Genomic DNA, 19,227 nt, shown 5'->3' with positions numbered 1-19,227 from the left:
ATAAGTATGAAATTTAATGACTATTAAAATTATTAATTAACAAAAGAAAGCAAGCTAAATATTAACTTTCAAACGGAAATAAAAGCTAATCATTAAAGTAAGCTATGCGATTAATAGTTCTAAAAACAAATTAACAAAGGATAACTAACAAAAAAATAAGCTAACAATTAATAATTAGTAATAAAACTAGTTTACAAGAAATCACACAAAAAATAATAATTAATGTTAAAAAAAACAGCAGTTAATAACGATAGAAAACAAGCTAACAATTAATAACTAGCACAAAAAAAAATAACTATTACTAACTAATAGAAAATTAGTCGAAAAAAATAATTTGGAAAATAATCACAAAAAAAAAGGTTGAGAATCACTGCACTATACTATGACTTTCGATTTAAATACGAATATTTATGTCATTGGTATATTGCGGTAGTTTGCAAAACTACTTTGATTTTGCAAAGTACATACTAATAATTAAACACGCGTGGTACAACTTTTTTCTCTATTGGAAAAAGGAACCTTTCCAATAAAGGGAGCTGGGTTAAATATTGTGGGAAGCTAGGACCAAAATCAATTTCTATGACACAGTTGACCATTACATGTTTTTAAACCAACATTTTACTTTCTCCTGGACACCTTTCTGAACAATAAAGTTCTTCCAAATACTCAAAGCAAATTATGGAGAGAAAAATAGAAATTTTACAAAATGTCAAAGTTAACACTTACTGGATTCAACTTATCCGGTTTTTATAGACATTATTATCTTAATTCCAATGCATCAAAAGCAAAGATGCGGAACACTTGTAAACAGAGAGAAAAAGACAGGCGGAGTGTGATTCTATAGTTATATCATCACTTCACACCAAATTAAATACAGAAAAAACAGAAGAGTATAAAAAACTTTACGATGATACGCACAAAAGAATAATCACCTTTTTTACAACAAAGTAAAATAGAAATAAAACATAATATAACAAAAAGTATGTATTTTGGTGAAGCTAAAATATTGCTAAGAGGCCTCTACCCACGCCATCTTTGATTGTACTTATATTTTTAATTTTCGTTTTTTTTTAATATTTTTTGTGCTCAACGAACTTTTGATAATATAGAAATAATAATTTTGATAATACAGAAATAATATTTGATAATATAGAATTCGAAAACATAATACTTTTGCAAAAAAGTGGAAAATCAAGGGGTCACTTTATTACATTATGAGAGATAGCGCTTGATAGTAATGGAATTATACTTAACTTTAGTGGAACTTATAATAATAACTTATAATAACTTTAATGGAATTTTCCTTCAAACTTTAAAGCAATAAAAATCTGCAGTTTGTATGTTTTTAATGTTATTGTTTTTTACATCAGTAATTTAAAACTACACTCAGTTTTCAAGATTTTTTTTAAAAAAGTTTAATTTTATTACAGTTGAAACTGGTATATGATTACAGTTAGAACTGATTATAGATGTTGATGTTGAAAAATTCCTAGAGCGCAAATTGAACACAAATGAAGACATATATATATATATATATATATATATATATATATATATATATATATATATATATATATATATATATATATATATATATATATATATATATATATATATATATATATATATATATATATATATATATATATATATATATATATACAGAGAGAGAGAGGCACTATTTGCTAAACTTCAATTTAAAGAAAAAAGTTAAAATACAAGAGCAAAGAAGACAAAAAAAAGGTTAAGCACAAATGGACAAAATCATGTAAAAGGTTATTTCCGTAAACAAATGAAGTAAGTTAATAAGTGTCCTGACTAAGAAATGTAGTGTTAACTCCATTTGCATTCCAGGGCAAAGTAATATAACGTTAACTTCATACATATTCCATGGCAAAGTAATATAGTACTAACTTCGTAAGCATTCCACGGCAAGGAAATGTAGAGTTTACCTGCATTTTTTTGCTTCGGAATTAACGAAGGAACTTCTGAAAAGTACTGAAACGATTGTATTATTATTATTACCAATTACATATCTAAATAGTTGACCCTACCTTTTCCGATAACCTTGCAAGTCTTGTAATTCTTTTATCGTTACAAAGTATCAGCAAAATTAAATAAATATAAAAATGTTTCATCATCAATAAAAGACAAGTCTTCTGATGAATTCCACGCTATAAATAAATCTGTTATTTCTAATGACAACCTTCGCCTTGCGACAGATGCAATCACACACGGCAAACATCTTTACCTGAATTGCTTTCTAACTTTTATTAGTAAATGATCCTATATTGGAACTATATATTAATGGATATTTTAATTCCCTCCTCCGAAGTTGTTCTTTGCGAAGAGATACACGTCATATATGACCTCATAAAGAGACAACTTTGATCTTATAAACACTGTGTATTATAAAAACATCGTTTCAAAATAACAGTAACCTCTACCTGAAACGAAAGTTATCAGAGTAAAGGAAATTTTCTGTATTACCAGTTTATAATGCTTTAATGTAATGATATTTGTCAACGTATCTAGATACCGGAATTAATTGCCTGATTATTCATCGGAATTAATTGCCTGAAGGCAATGCAAGGGATATATAATTTATCTTAGTTTTTACGATATTTAAGTTAAATAAACAAAAGGGAGATAACTATGTATAGAGATGAATGGAAGAAAAAAAAACTTGAAGAAAACTCTGGGCTTAATGGGAATTTATTTACACGTGCATAAAGAGATAACTTATGAAATCTTTATAATAATATTAGCAGTGTTATTATTTATTTTTTTAATCGATTTTTTAAAAAGTTAAGTTTCGTTAATTAAATATTTCGTCCTACACATTTATTACGATGAAAAAAAGACGTTAGAATTATCATCTTAGCTTTAGCATTAATTTTCCGTCTGGAAAAAATTTCGAAAAAGAACTTTCTACATTATTACAAAATGTTGTGTAAATGTAACACGTCAGCGGGAAACTAGTACAAATTGGGATGATATTTTTATTTGTTTAATTTTTTATGTATTATTTTTTTTAGAAAAAAAATTCAGTAGAAGCTAAAAACGTTAATTGTTAGTCTTTTCAAAAAATAATTTCACCAAAAAAATGGATTGTGAACTACTTTTGTTAACAGAAATATTTTTTCTCTTTTATTATGCCGAAGTTTGAACTAAAACGTAATACAAATGCCATACAATTACATTTAAATGCTGTAATGGTTTAAATAATGCAAAATGAAATTTATAAATCCAAGTATCAAATAGAAAAACTATAAATTTTTTTACCACTTTAAATATAAAAATAAAATTTTGATAAAAATTATAGTATCGCTTACCTAGTTTATTTGTTTATCATCAAATTTCGCTCATTTGTATAAAAGTAAATGCTGTTTATAGTTGTAATTTTTATTATCTTAAGTGTAATATTAACTTATCGTTAATTTATTTACGTAAACTTCTCACCCTAACTCTTCCCTTATTCCATTTCAATTTCGATAAAGGAACAGGTAGTCCTCAAGCTAGGTACTCCGTGTCTTAAATTTAAATCGCTTCACAGCTATGAAATTTGAAATATATATGTTAAAGTCAATGTAAATAATCGGTTATTATTAAGAAAAACTTATTAGGTTGGTATAAGTGATTAATCTTTCAGAATTTGTTACTCTTACCGATTATTATTAAAGAAGAATCAATGAAGTTTGAAATCATTTTCAAAGCATATATTTGGCTAGAGATTTCGAGTACACACGCGTAATGGTAATTTCCAGCACAACAACCAGCTTGGCAATGTCTGTTGCTTGTTTACTTTGGATGCAGACAACCCGCTCTTTGCGTACGTAATTCATTTGATGTACGTTGTCTTTTTACGTTTTTCAAGGCACTAAACCTTAAAACATATGTGTTGGAATACCAGCCAGATGAGTGCCGAGCAATGGTCCTTTACCTTAAAACATCGGTGTAGGGAATATTGGGTAGAGACATTTTACCTTAAAAATTAGTGTAGGGTATACCAGGCAAATGTATACCGGGAAGTGGCACTTGACCTAAAGAAAAACACCAGTATAGGGCAGTGTTTCCCAAAGTGGTTCATATGGACCCCCAGGGGTCCGTGGTACCATTCAGGTGGTCCGTGAAAAATAAAAACTGATTTAGGGGTCCCTGAACAACGTCAGGGGGTCCGCGTGAGGTTTAATATAAAATAATAAAATTGTGATTGGTTTTTATTATCACGGAAAATAAGATAAATAAAATAGTAGCGATTTCTACGTCCTAAGTAAACCATAAATAAAGGTGGGAGCTGATAATTATTAACAGTGGACAGTGGTTTGTTACAAATTAAACAGTTGATTTACAAATTTTCTTATATCTTTTGTTCCCTTTTTAAGAGATAACAGTATGAATGGGTCGAAGAAAAAACGCCAAAAATGCAGTGTTGAATATTTGAATTATATCTTTATTTCTTTACCAGGAAATAGTACTTTACCTATGTGTCTTCTATGTACTAAAATTATAACAAGTGATTCAATCAAACATTCCAAGCTTAACAAACAATTGATAAAAATCCATATTAGCAAAAAAGATAAAAATTTAACTATTTTTCAAACAGTCAAAGAAAAATATCTGAAAACACCGTCATTGCAACAACTTATAGGGACAACATCTAAGCGAGGTGACGATGTTTCGCATGTTTCTATATGTAACATAATATAATTGCAAATTCCGGAAAGCCTCACACTATTGAAAAACTTATTCACTAACTGTAAGTGGGATAATACTCACCGGGTTGCACAAACCAGCTTTTAACATTGTAAAAAGAATTCCACGGAGTAATAATAATGAACAAAGAAGGATTGACAAAATATCTCAGTGTGTAGAAAATTCTTTCTTACTTAAAAATATCTGAATTTTCTATACAACTTGACGAGTCCACTTATCCAGGAAACGAAGCTTTTACTTTTAGCTTCTGTAAGATTTGTAAAAGAATAAAAATTTTACCAAGAATTATTATTTGCTAAATGTTTGGAAAGCGATACGAAAGGTGAAATGTTATTGACTGAATTAAAAGCTATACCCTTGACTAATATCATTTCTGTAGCAACTGACAGCAATGGTAGAAAGATACCGAGGTTTTCTGGCTAACTTAAAACAAGCTGCAGCGTATGTATTTTCAGTACATTTGCCAAACTTAACGAAACTAATTTGAAACTACAAGATAAACAATAAATTTAATCGAAACTAAAATCGTAATACTGCATTTGTTGCAAAACTTTTTCTGTATAAACAACTTGGGAAGAGGATAATCAAATAACCGTAATGAAACTCAGGTTCAACCGTAATGAAACTCATCACAAAAATAAATAAATGATTAGAAATTAGTGTCCACAAACTTGAGCCTGATATAAAAACTTAAAATCTCATCACTTTCATTAAAGTCATAATCTTTTTTAATTTTTTTTACTTTAAACAAAAGATATAATTTCAATAAATAGTTCTTCAACAAAATATATATTTTTTTTAATTTTTAATTTTTATACCATACATGTAGTTTCTCACTTGGGGGTCCGTGGGCAAGTTTTGACTAAAAAAAGGGGTCCATGGGACAAAAGAGTTTGGGAACCACTGGTATAGGGTATACCGGGCAAATGTGTTACACATCAGTGTAGGGCTATACCGGGCAATGTCACTTGACCTTAAAAAACATGAATGTATGGGCAATAACACTCACTTCCCTTAATTAATCTGTTTTTAAAAATTTATAAATAATGATCAAAATCGTATTCCATGAAGTAATATTTTCATTAATCTTTTGCAAATGGTATGAAAATTTATGAATTAAGGATTTCAAAAATTATCATTCATCTATACATAAGATGATAAGTTAAAAAAAAAATGAACTTTTAAAGCTATTATTTTAAGTTTTTTTTCTTCCAATGCCCACCTGTGTTAACATCCGTCAATTCAGGCATATACAGGGCGATTTTGTTGACCTCTCTTTCAGGGGCACTATATTAGGTGGGCCAACGTTGCTCCCACAGTGAAAACAGATAGTACAGAGAAGGAAAGAAAATCCATGTCTTGCCCGGGACTCGAACCCAGAACCTTTCTGGTGCAAGGACAGTTCCCTGCCCCCTACACAGGCCGGTTGGCTTACTTTAAATTAAAACATAAATAAAAAACCGTATTCTAAGTAGTTTTTATCTCTACAAAGACAGATTTATTATCGCAACAGCACATACGCATATAAAAGTTGCGTTTCAGTAAGAGATGTATACAAAAATTAGTTCAATTTTTAATAAATTATACCTGGTTAATCATATTGAACAAGCTTCACTGGCAATTATTAATAATAACTGTTTAATGTGCATAATTTATCAAAAAGTGATTATTGTTGCTGTTGTTGGCGTATGCCTGTTTAGGCAGAGGTGGTGCGATTGTTCTTGTTTTCCAGTGGCGCTATCTATGGCCAAGAATTCGACTTCTGCAACACCATACATCGCACCCGTTTATAGGGCGGACCCATTCATACATCCATTCATTCGTCATCGTAATTTTGACCTAAATCAGAGAACGATCGATCTCCAATCCAGTACCTCCAGAGGTATTGATTTGTTATGGGAACATGGAGGACTTTTACAACTCGACAGATTTAACGTGCATCAGTCACTTTACTACACAGGGAGTCTTCGGCTGACGGGGTTCGAACCCACGAACTCTCGGACATGGGCCCAGCGCCCTACCGACCAAGTGATTATTATTTATAATTATTAGATTTATTACTTTGAACGTAACATATGTATATTATAACAAAGCAGTTAAACTAAGTATATTTAAGATAAATAAGGAATTATATTGTTTAAGAAAAATATTATATCAAAATATAAGTATATTTTATTTCGTTTCTCCAGCGAGAGCACCTGAACATAATAATATCAACTATTATAATTTTTTTCTGTTGGGAAAATCAAAAAGAAAAAATTAAAATTTTAAATTGCGCATTTGAGTTTTGGACGTACCCAAATCTAAGTCAATGCAATTTTTCGATTGCTTTATCCAGCGGCGAATTTTAATAGTTTTAAAAATCCCATTATTTTTAAAACGACAAAATTATGATGCGTGAATTTCGAATTTTAGTAATAACTCTACTCGTGTGCGCTACACTGCACCGATTTCATCAAAAATCTAAGATTTTTTTTTCTTCTATTATTTCTTTAACAGTTATTGCTTCGCTTTTCCACGGGGCTCAGAAAATCCTGAAACTTTTAATTTGGTACTATAACTTGCGGTTTTTGAATTAGGCATTTTAATCATCACCTTTGATGTGCTTTATTTGTGCCGATTTTATCGTCAATACATGCTATTTTTCATTTTTTATTATATTTAAATTTCGATATTTTTACTAAAATATTATTACAAAGGTCATAAAAAGCCATTACTCCCCCTTTCTTTGATAAAATTATTTTTTTAATCGAAAGTAAATATTTTTATTTAAGGTATTCTTATTCAGTTCAATTCTTATTGATATAATCGTATGTTTATAGTTAACTTGTGGGTAAGTTAACCATTGTTCTATAGTTTACTCCAAACAATAAACCAACAAAAAAATTTAAACCTTACTTGTGTAAATGAGAATGAGTAACAACAGTGCGAGGAGGACGCTGTTACAGTGTGTAACACATATCGTGGTAGTCATTGTCAACATATATCTAATTATAATCACTACTCATTGGCGTAGAGTCAGCATGTCATATATATTACAAAATTAATGTTTAATTTTCGTAGTGGTAGTTACGCTAAAAACTTTTTTTCTTATTGTACTTAAAAAAAGAACTTTAATTAATGCAATAGTGGTTTTGTCTCGGCAATCACAAAATGAGATTATATTGTGATAAAGTTGTTCTCAGTTACAGGAAGGGGAATCACTGCATAACCTCATAGTAGTACATATGCTTAGATACCAAATTGGAAGTCTTAGTTATTCACAAAATTTTGAATGATAGCGGAATAACAAAGAAAAAATTTATTTAATTTTGCTGACATTTAAAAAACTTCAAGGTAGGATTATAAGATTTTGTACCTCTGTTTATAGCACATAATGGTGACCACAATCATTCTAAAATAAATTTATTAACTCAAATACAGAGCTGGTACTTGTCCGTTAAAGATTAATAACTGGTTTTTAGAACATTTAAATTTTTCCTTTCTTTTCTGCAAAAGTAAACCTTTTATGACTATTACAGCGTATTAATCTGTCTGGGCCTTGTATTGGATTCGAAGTATACCTGTCCGCGAAGCCGACACCTCACTTCTTCATCGATGTTAACGCCATTGGGCGACTGGAATATTGGCAGTGAAACTGATAGGTAGTGTGATTGTTGTTGTTGTTAATTTACGTCACACTAGAGCTGCACAATGGGCTATTGGCGACGGTCTGGGAAACATCCCGGAGGATGATCCGAAGACATGCCATCACAATTTTGATCCTCTGCGGAGGGGATGGCACCCCCGCTTCGGTAGCCCGACGACCTGCGCGCGAAATCGAGCACTTTACGGTAGCACAGTTTAACGAGGACCACTAGGTAGTGTGAGAGAATGATAAAAGTGGAAGCAAATTTTGAAATAACAATTAAGATTTAATTGCATTCTTAGAGGAATATTATTATTGGTACAACATACATTTGCAGGACTGTGTGCTAAGTTAAAAAGCTTGCAAACCTTTGTCAAGTAGAAGGACAGATAGCAAAACACAGAGAGGAACATCACGAAGAATACATCCATGGTTACGGCGGGATTCGAACCCGCCACCTCCACGCTTGACAGAGCGTTTGGCGGGCAACACTGCTCGGCCAGAGAGGCCCCAACAGAGATGCCAACTTCCTCCGGACAGCAAATACGTATTTTAAAGAGGTAGTTTATTAATTGTAATTCTTGGTTTAATAAATTCAATTTAGTAGATTTTTATTCACCACTTTAGAGTACTGAAGTCACGCTATACCTTTTAAAAAGCAAGCAAAAATAGTCAAATATTTGCAAAATTTACTTAGTAGTTATTTACCAGTTTTGTAATTATTTTGATGTGTCCGGAGCAGTTGGCATCTCTGCTCCAATATTATTATGCAAAAACTATAATTTCAATATGTATCTTTTATTTATTAATTAGTGGTAGGTTTGGTGAGTAATATTTTTTTTTTTTGAAGGAAAGATTAAAATAAAGCTTTCTTACAACCAGTTTCTTCTTTTCCGCAAAAGCATAGCTATCCTGTAATTACAAAATTTAAATTTAATCCTGCAAATATAAAATTTTCCACCACCTAATATATTCAAACAAAAAAATCTTCTATAAAAACGGAAGTTGGAGCATACGCATTTGTAATTCTATTTAGTAGGATATTTTATAAAACTAGAGGGCTGCGCCCCCTGCTCGCTAACGCTCGCCAACCCCCGAAAATTACTATGCATTCTTATATGGTTTGCTTCGCAAACCAAGCTCGCTACTAACTTAGGTACATTGCAAATGCACAAAATTCTAAGAATTCAAAACAATCATTCAAATCCATAAAACAATTATTTATCATTTATTTTTTTTAAAAAATTACATCTTTTTAGTAAATACTAAGTCATTAAAATAAATTTGAATTCAAATAAATGACATGTAATTCGCTAAACCTATTAGAAATGTGCTATAGTATAAAATCTTAAAGCGTAACAGCACGACTGAGACTCATTTTTCAATGAATAACTAATAACAATAATAAAACAAATAAATTCTTGATATAAATCAAAAATCGTCAAATAAATTCGTGAAAAAAAAACTCTCTTGACAAAATACTAAAATAGAGATCTATCGACAAAGACTACTCACTTCTGCCTAGCTTAATAGTATGAGATTGCCGCAGCTGATAATGCTCTCTCTGGTTATTTCCGTTTCAGGTTTCCGTTTTTAAAAGTGCTATATGTTGAGCCACCTCAGCTAGATTTGGCATGTGACATTTTTAGTGGCAATCATTGGTCGATTTCCAAGCGTTGCCATTCGGGTAGTTGTAATGAGGCTTTTTTTTGTCGCCGTGCAAGAGAAATATATATATATATATATAGATTAAGTCAGTGTATATTTATTGGAATAAAAAAGAAAATTAACTGATACGAAATTAATGTAAACCAATTCAAACAATAAACCAACAAGAATTTTTAAATTAAATTTATATAGCACATTATAAATAAAAAGCTCCTAACAAACTAAAATTTATTGAGAAAAAAAAGTAAATAAGAAAGATATTGGTACTTTTAAAAAAATCATTTTCTGGAAACATCATATTGCAAGGCTCAACAATTTAACTAATCTCCCTTTTCAGCACCTTAACTTCTTTTTAAGGTCATCAAAGCCATTTGCTTACTAAATGCAGATTAGATTTCTTTACTTCATTGTTAGATAACCTTTCATTCGATTCACATCATTTAAATGGATGGATGACTCCGACATTGAAAGGCATATCTTAAACACCGCGTTAATGGATTTAAATAAAGTATTGAAGCAAGGCATTCATAATCTCATCGTTAAATAATTTAACCTCCATTAAATAAAATACCATGCAATCATTTAGTAACTCATTTTTTCTTATTATTCGTTTGTCAGTTAACTACTACGTTCTTCGTATGGGTAAAAAAGAACAAATTAAATATTTGTTGAACTGATATTATTTAACCTGCGCAATTTTTTTGTCGTGTGCCAGTGGCGCCATCTATGGGCAGGAATTCTACTTCAGCCACGCCATTCACACAACCCGTTTATCGGGCGGATCACATTCACACACAAAGGAGAAAGGACATAGAACACACGGAGAGAGAAAGAAACATCCATGCCTTGCCCGGGATTCGAACCCAGGACCTTGCTTATGCAGGGACAGTTCCCTGCCCCCTACACAGGCCGGTCGACAACATGTGCAATAATGCACAAAATTAAAAAGCGTGAAGTTTTTTAACCGTTTCCCTTTAAAAAAAATTTTGGAAAAAAATGCAAAAAAGCAGCATACTTTTTTTTAATTCATTAATAAATACAAAGAACTAAAATAAGACATAATACACAAGTTCTAAGTTGGAATTTTAATTTTTTAGTGTGTAAGAAAATATTTAATTTGCCATCAGTTTACTATCCCTAATTATCTCGAGCGAATGAAAAAAGTTCCACATTAGTCATTGTATATGTTCACATTTTCATAATCTGAAAAATCATCTGCATTACTTTTACTTTCGCTCGTGAGCGCCATTTTTTTTTTGCTCTTTTCTCTATGCAAATTCAGCAGCCATCCTATATATACAATTGCACAAAACACGTCTGCAGTCCCACAAACAGCAATAAATTGGCAAACATCTTATCACAGCAGATTATCATTATTTTTTGTTTTTCTTCCGGCCGAGTAAAAACGTGATAAAACAAAACGTATTGACGAATTTTGCTATGCCCGAGTTTACTCGGGATAATTAATATTTGCAATATATAGGATGGTGTTTTCAATAGAAATGTAAACAATAACAATCTCGAGCTTGGGACCTACTCTAGTTCCGGTTAAAAAGTTTGCAGCTGCTTACTACATGTTATTCTGATAGGCGATGTTTTCAAACGGATAATTTTGTTTTCAATAAAAGAAATAAATTAGATAATTTCTGAGCTCAAATCTGCCGTATTTCATAAGATATTAATGTTATTATGTAATTCTGGGGAGTTTGGAGTGAAAATTTGCTTTCGTTATTTTGTTATTTATTATTAAAAAAAGTGACATGGTTGCTAGATTTTGAATAACTCGCTTTTTTGGCAGTCTTGATTTGGCCTCTTTCCATTTGTTTATTATTGTTTGTTCGTGTTGCAAGCTGTGCACCATCTTACGTTAGTGTTAACACTTTTAGTATTGTAAACTGTATTGTTCGCATTGTAAACATAAGTAATAAGTAATCAAATGCATTGTTTGCAAGAATCTCAAAACACAATGATGCCAAATGGCTTTAAAATACAACTGAAACAGTAACCCGGAAATTTAGGCTGTCCCGAGCTTGCAGCGCTTCCTAGTGTAGAAAACACCATCCATACGAAAGTCTCATGTATTTGCAATAAATGTATGTATTTGCAATATATACATACCCGAGGTAACTCGATCGGGATAACCCTTACGAAAATTTAAGGTATATTTAAGGTTGATTTGAGGTATTTTTGAGGTATTAAGGTTGTTTTGAGGTATATTTGAGGTATATTTAAGGTTGCAGAGAAAACAGCAATAAAAATTAGACCTTGTAAAGGTTGTAATTAAGGTGTACGAGGTTGATTTACTTATACTTCAGCTTGTTTTGAGGTTGTTTAAAATTCACTTCAAATCATCCAGACTGATAAGGTGATTTTTAAGGTATACCAGGTTTATTTTCTTACACTTGTAACAAAAGAGGTATTTTTGAGGTATAAAATTTTTTACCTTATTTCATCTAACGAGAGTGAGGTATTTATTGAGGTATATGAAGTCATTTTATTTATACCTAAGCTTATTTTGAGGTAGTTTTAAATTCACTTCAAATCATCCAGACTGATAAGGTGATTTTTAAGGTATACGAGGTTGTTTTTTTTACACTTGTAACAAAAGAGGTATTTATGAGGTATAAAAATATCAACCTTATTTCAACTAACGAGAGTGAGGTATTTACGAGGCATAAAAAAATATACCATTTTTCTACTAACGATAGTGAGGTATTTATGAGGTATTAAAAAATATACTTTATTTCAACTAAAGAGAGTGAGGTATTTATTGAGGTGTAGGAAGTCATTTTATTTATACATAAGCTTGTTTTAAGGTTGTTTAAAGTTCACTTCATATTAACTAGCTCACTTCCCAGAGTTCCATGCGAACCGGTAAATGGCGTGTGTGTTGACAATCGAAAGTTTATTTGAAATTCGGTAAGTGTGCTTGACATTTATTAATTTAGTTTTATCACTTTTAATCAAATGTATCTCAATTTTCAAACTTAAATTTTGCTATTTTTGTTTTAACCACGCGTCCTGATCTTAAATAATTTAAGTTGGAGGATATTCTTAGAGGCTATCGTTGTAGGCTTAGCAATAAGAGAGAATAACCGAAATATTTTTCGTCGCTGTTTTGGGTAACGTTACTGGTGAATCGTTACAGCAGGTTATGCACAGTATAGTTTATTGTTTGTAATTTATTCAAACAGAACTATTCTTTTTATTTTACTTAAATGTATATGTTTTAACGTAGCAGTATGCACGCTGATTAATTGAGAAAATTGTTCATAATTTCTCTTATAAATAAGTCATTGAAAATTGAAAGATTTTTAAAATAGCAATTTTGCTTTGAAATACTACTATAGCTGTATGCTTATCGTTTGGATATTTGTTGCAAAGTTTATATTGTTTATATATATATACAAAGTTTATTTATATATATATATATATATATATATATATATATATATATATATATATATATATATATATATATATATATATATATATATATATATATATATATATATATATATATATATATATATATATATATATTTACAGAGCTTATCCACAGTTCCCTGATATTGCTGAGATGACCTAGGTTGTAAATAGCACATGCGCAGCGGCGCAGAAGAAGAGACTAGCAAGCTGCTCAGCCTTCCCCTAGGTAATAGTTCTGAATTTATACCTAAAAGAAAAAGTAATCTCTCCTAATAAACTACAGAATTTATGTAATTGTTGATAACAATAGTTTGATAGATATTTGATAATTGAAAACTAGTAACTGTACTAGCTCACTTCTTCATGTTTGATCACAAAACTGCTATTTTCACTACATGTTATTTTCTCGCATTTTACCCACGTTAATTATTTACTAAGCAAATTGTTATTACTTATTGGAATATTGTGCAGAATTAAATTAAATCCGATTTCAAGTTTATATGACAATTTGTTTCAAGGTTATGAGCATTTTCATGCAGCTGTTAATGGTTCACTACTTCAAAAATGTGCGAATTTCGGAAATCTTAAATTTTTTAGAAATAAGTCAGTATAGTATGCAATTTTGATCCTGAATGAAATCAAATCAATTGCAAATAAAAACATTTATGGTTGAAAGTAATATGCATTGTTTTGAATTTCATCCTATGGGATGTGTATTTATATTTAAACAAGTGTCTGTAACAACTAACTATTAGTTTTATTCTGCTCGGTATTATAAGTTATGTAGGAGATATTATACTCAACTTATTTTGAGAGTATTATTTCAAATCATTCTCTCTTAGACATTTTCCTCACATAAAATTACTCACAACTTTAAAATAAATGCTCCTTATCAGCTTGTAATTTGTTCTATTTGATTGAGTGTAAAAAGAGAATAAAAATTGGTACAGAACTTTAAAATTTAATTTATTAAACGATTGTTGATTCTTGATTACAGAGATTAAAAAATATTAAAAAAACTATTTTTTAAGAAACTCTGATGTGATTGACAATAACGTAAGTCCTTTTCAGAATCAACGTCAAAAATTTAAAAAAAAGCTATTAGTTTCATGAAGTCTGACAAAAAGTTGAAAAATATAGACTAGGTTTATTGAGTTTAAAGATTTTAAAAAAGAAATGGAAGGAAATCTAATTATTAAACTTACAAGTACCATAATGTTACAGATGTATAGAAAAATAAAAATTGTTAAAATTGCATAATAAGATTGGAATTATACAGGGTGTTTATAAAGTCCCGGACCCATTTTGATGTTTAATAACTCATAAAATAATAAAGATAGATTAAAATTAATAACATTAATGGTTAGATAGACTCAAAAAGTTTCATGACCCTTGTCAATGAACTTCCACGTGTGCCCCCTTCGTCGCACGGAGAATATCAAGTCGATAGTCAATTTCACGAGAGGTAGCTTTCTTTTTTACAGAAAAGACAATCTCATCAGTCGTATACTTAGACATGATGGAAAACTTTGTATTTCCACAATTGGAAGAGCTTCAGCTACATGTTTTTTTGCAACAAGATGGTGCACCACCTCTTTGGGGTATCATCGTTCGTAGTTCTTTGAATGACCATTTTCCAGAAAGATGGATTGGGCGAGGAGGACCAATCCCTTGGCCACCCAGATCACCTGATATAACGCCACTGGACTTTTTTCTTTGGGGATTTATAAAGGACAATGTTTGCAGGAGGATCGTGTCGAACATTGATGACCTAAAAGCCAGAATTACAACAGCAATACCCTCTGTGGATGCCGACATGCTTGCCGCTACCTGGCGTGAAATTGACTATCGACTTGATATTCTCTATGCGACGAAGGGGGCACACGTGGAAGTTCATTGACAAGGGTCATGAAACTTTTTGAGTCTATCTAACCATTTATGTTATTAATTTTGATCTAAATTTATTATTTTATGAGTTATTAAACATCAAAATGGGTCCGGGACTTTATAAACACCCTGTATATTTCAATTTCTGTGAATGTTGTTAATGGTTATACTATCTTCAGTGTATTTTATTTTGTGGCTGTGATACATATCATGCTTTTTAGCTACGAGGATTTAATTGAAATAGCAGAAGAGTAATACTATTTATCTGAAAAAGAAAATTAATATCATCCAGTTAATTTTAATCATAAAAAAAGCAATTTCTAATATTTTAAAACCTACCACTAGTATTGTAAATATGACTTTCTTACTAATTCATTTTTTTTTCTTTTAGGTTCCAATAATTACAAGTTTCAACATGTAGACGGAAGCAGTAATTAAAATAATTTTGTTGGTTTGTAAAAAAATGACATTTTAGTTTTAAATAAAAGTAGTACTTTGAATTTCAGCTGACTAATTATTTAAATTTGTAGTTTTATAGCTTTAAAAATTCAAGCACCTTAGACAACTATCTTCTAAAAATACGAGTATGAGTTCCCATAAATAATTTTTACTATCTGTAGAATTTGGATAAGTGTTATTTTAAGATGATTTAAATCAATCTGTCAAAATTATAAAAGAATTATGCATTTGAAACTTTTTTTATAGCTTAACAAAAGAAGCAATTACTGCCGAAGGTCTAATATTAAAAATTTCAGGTTGATAAATTATCACTACTAGTGAAAAAAATATAATGACATACATTATTCCTCATGTAATATAAATAATATCTTTATATATATTATATTTTTTATATAGTGAGTCTAAAAATTAATAAACTAGGTGGTCCGTATAACACCTCACCTTCGTAAGTGCTAAAAAAACAGATTTAAATTGAGATACATAAACCTGAAGTGTAAAATGTCGCATCTTTGGCTGATAAATTAATACTTCTAAAAATAGAAAAATATATACTTGAGGTTACGTAATAATAACTTAAGGTAGAACATGGAACACATGGCGCTAATAAAAAATAACCTTTCCAAGTGTTGAAAATACACTTCAGGTTGATTTATAACAACCAGAAGTGTAAAATGGCCCACCTTAGGTTCAAAAATATATACCTCTACAAGCATAAAATTATGTACCTGAGGTTGAAAAATAATTACCTGAGGTAGAACAAAATACATTTGAGGCTGATTTTTGAAAACCAGAAGTGTAAAACGACACACCACAGGTTGATAAATATACACCTCTACAAGCATAGAATTATATACCTGAGGTTGAAAAACAATTACCTGAAGTCGAACAAAATACACCTGAGGTTGATTTATAATAAGCTGAAGTGTAAAATGACACACCTTTGGTTGTTGAATAAATACTTCCACAAGTGTAAAAAAATATACTTCAGGCTGATAAGTAATAACCTAAGGTTGAAAATGAAACACTTTAAAGTAGTAAATACCTACCTCTCCCTAGATGTAAAATTAAACACCTCAAGTTGAAACATATATACTTCTGGAGGTATATTTAAGGTATATTTGACGTTGGTTTTGAGGTATTCATTTGCACCCTTTTCATCCTCAACGACGTATTTAAATAACAACCTCCTTTATACCTTTAAAATATACCTCGTTTATACCTCGATTTTTTTTCATAAGGGAAGCGGTTAATAATGAACAATAAAAAAACTATTAAAAGTCTCATGTATTTGCAATGTATATATGTATTTGCAATATGTACTATATATTTGCAATATATCTCATGTATTTGCAATGTATATGTATATGCAATGTATATCTATATGCAATATATATGATATACTTGCAATATATCTCATGTATTTGCGATATATCTCATGTATTTGCAGATTTGCAATATATATGAAATATTTGCAATATATCTCATGTATATATACGAAAGTCTCATCTATTTGCAATATATGTATGTATTTGCAATATATACAATACCCGAGGTAACTCGGGATAATCAGGGAAGCGGTTAATAATGAACAATAAAAGAACTATTAAGTCTCATGTATTTGCAATATATATGTATTTGCAATATATGTATGTATTTGCAATATATATGTATTTGCAATACATGTATGTATTTGCAATATAAATGATATATTTGCAATATATCTCACGTATTTACAATATATACGAAAGTCTCATGTATTTGCAATATATGTGTGTATTTGCAATGTATATGCAATATATATGCTATATTTGCAATATATCTCACGTATTTGCAATCTATACATGTATACATATCCGAGGTAACTATCGTGATAATCAGGAAAGCGGTTAATAATGAATAATAAAAATTATTTAAAGTCCCATTTTTATTATTATTTTATTTCATACCCTGCGATGAACAGCCAACCCAATTCTGAGTTTATTACCTATCCAACTCCGTGAACTCAGAACTCCCGTAATTTAGAACCCAACTCAAAAGATAAGGAAACTCCTGGATCAAGCATTGGAACAAATCAATCTTCGTGAAGGGCTTCTTGATAGAACTAACTTCCATTTGCGTTAGTTGGAGGGGAAAACCACGAAACTTTCCCACTGCAAAGGAATTCCATAGCTGTCAACTTGTACGGCCAATGAGAAATATTTTTCTAAGTGGTAGCAACATTAGCATTATGGTCTGTTAAATCTTGAAGTATAAAGTTTCAAACAAATTTTTAAACCACCACGACGATCGTCGTGGTGGTTTAAAAATTTGTCTCGTCGCGGTGGTTTAATTATTTCAAAAAATATGCAGATAATTAATAGTTTTAAGAATTAATAATTTTAAAAAAATGCAGATATCCATTGGTTGGATATTTATGCTTATAGATATCTTAATAATTTTGTTTCTAGAATGATAGGCCTTTTTGATAGGTCGCCAAGAAGTTCGAAAAAAAAAATAGCAATCAATCGACATGATTAAAATTTTGAGCATATTCTTGCCACTAGAGGACAGCACGACACAATATCGCTTTTTTCTAGAAAGTTCTGGAATAAAAATTTTTAGCGAATAATTTTTCTTATATTTAGCATGATGCAAACGCAAAATAAATTACTAAGAGGGAAATCGGTTGAATTATTGGGTTTATTGATTAGCTAACATTTCTTGCAACGAAACACGCTACATAATTTTGTTTAAATTTTACTTCAATTTAAATAAGAAAGCGACGGACATTTTTTTTTTTTTTTTTGCTTGCTACCAAAATATATATTTTATAAAATAGAATATAAGAATATCATAAAAACATAAAATCAGAACAGATCTAATAGATATTCCAGGATAAAAGAACATCACATACATTTGAACATTACTAAATATTTAACGTTTATAGATTAATATTATAGAAAGACATTAGAGAAATTTAATTTTAGGAAAATTTTTTAATACTTATGTTTTTTGAGGATAATTTAAAAAAATTCAATATGATGGGGTTATTTTACTACATTATATTTTATCCATTTTTTAAAAATGTGATTGTCAACATTTTATTACAAATAAACAATATATATATTGTTATTCTGTTATAGTGTTTATACACTGTTAGCTAAGTTATATTATTTATTTTATTGCAAATGAACAATGCTCTCTTGAGCGGAAAAAATATATTACATACAAGTTTCTTAATCATCCCCCTAGTTTTTTTAAAAAAAAGTTTTAAAGATGAATATGCAAAACCGACATTTGCACCTTGCAATAAAAATTACTTTTAACGTTTATATATTAAAAATATATATATAATTATATATATATAAAATTAATTTTGTAAACTTCACCGATAACTTTTTGGCGTTGGCATTAAAAATTTTAAAACATTTAAATTGACTTTAGAGATCTACTATATACTC

The 19,227-nt window shown here is 29.9% G+C and overlaps 1 protein-coding gene across 1 annotated transcript in view; it reads right to left on the bottom strand.

The window, feature by feature from the left end:
* The window catches only part of LOC107449242 (metal cation symporter ZIP14), a 59,374-nt gene extending 57,182 nt beyond the window's left edge, over positions 1-2,192 (bottom strand). Inside the window, exon 1 of the mRNA XM_071184769.2 lies at positions 2,055-2,192. The gene's annotated coding sequence lies outside the window, so the exon portion shown is untranslated. The remainder of the gene's footprint in view (positions 1-2,054) is intronic.
* Between the last annotated feature and the right edge of the window lie 17,035 nt (positions 2,193-19,227).

This window comes from Parasteatoda tepidariorum, chromosome 5 (assembly GCF_982258835.1).
Source record: "Parasteatoda tepidariorum strain Cologne lab strain chromosome 5, Ptep-v5.0, whole genome shotgun sequence".
NCBI lineage: Eukaryota > Metazoa > Arthropoda > Arachnida > Araneae > Theridiidae > Parasteatoda > Parasteatoda tepidariorum.
The sequence above is the reverse complement of the archived record's forward strand: the minus strand, read 5'-3'. Positions and strand labels throughout refer to the sequence as shown.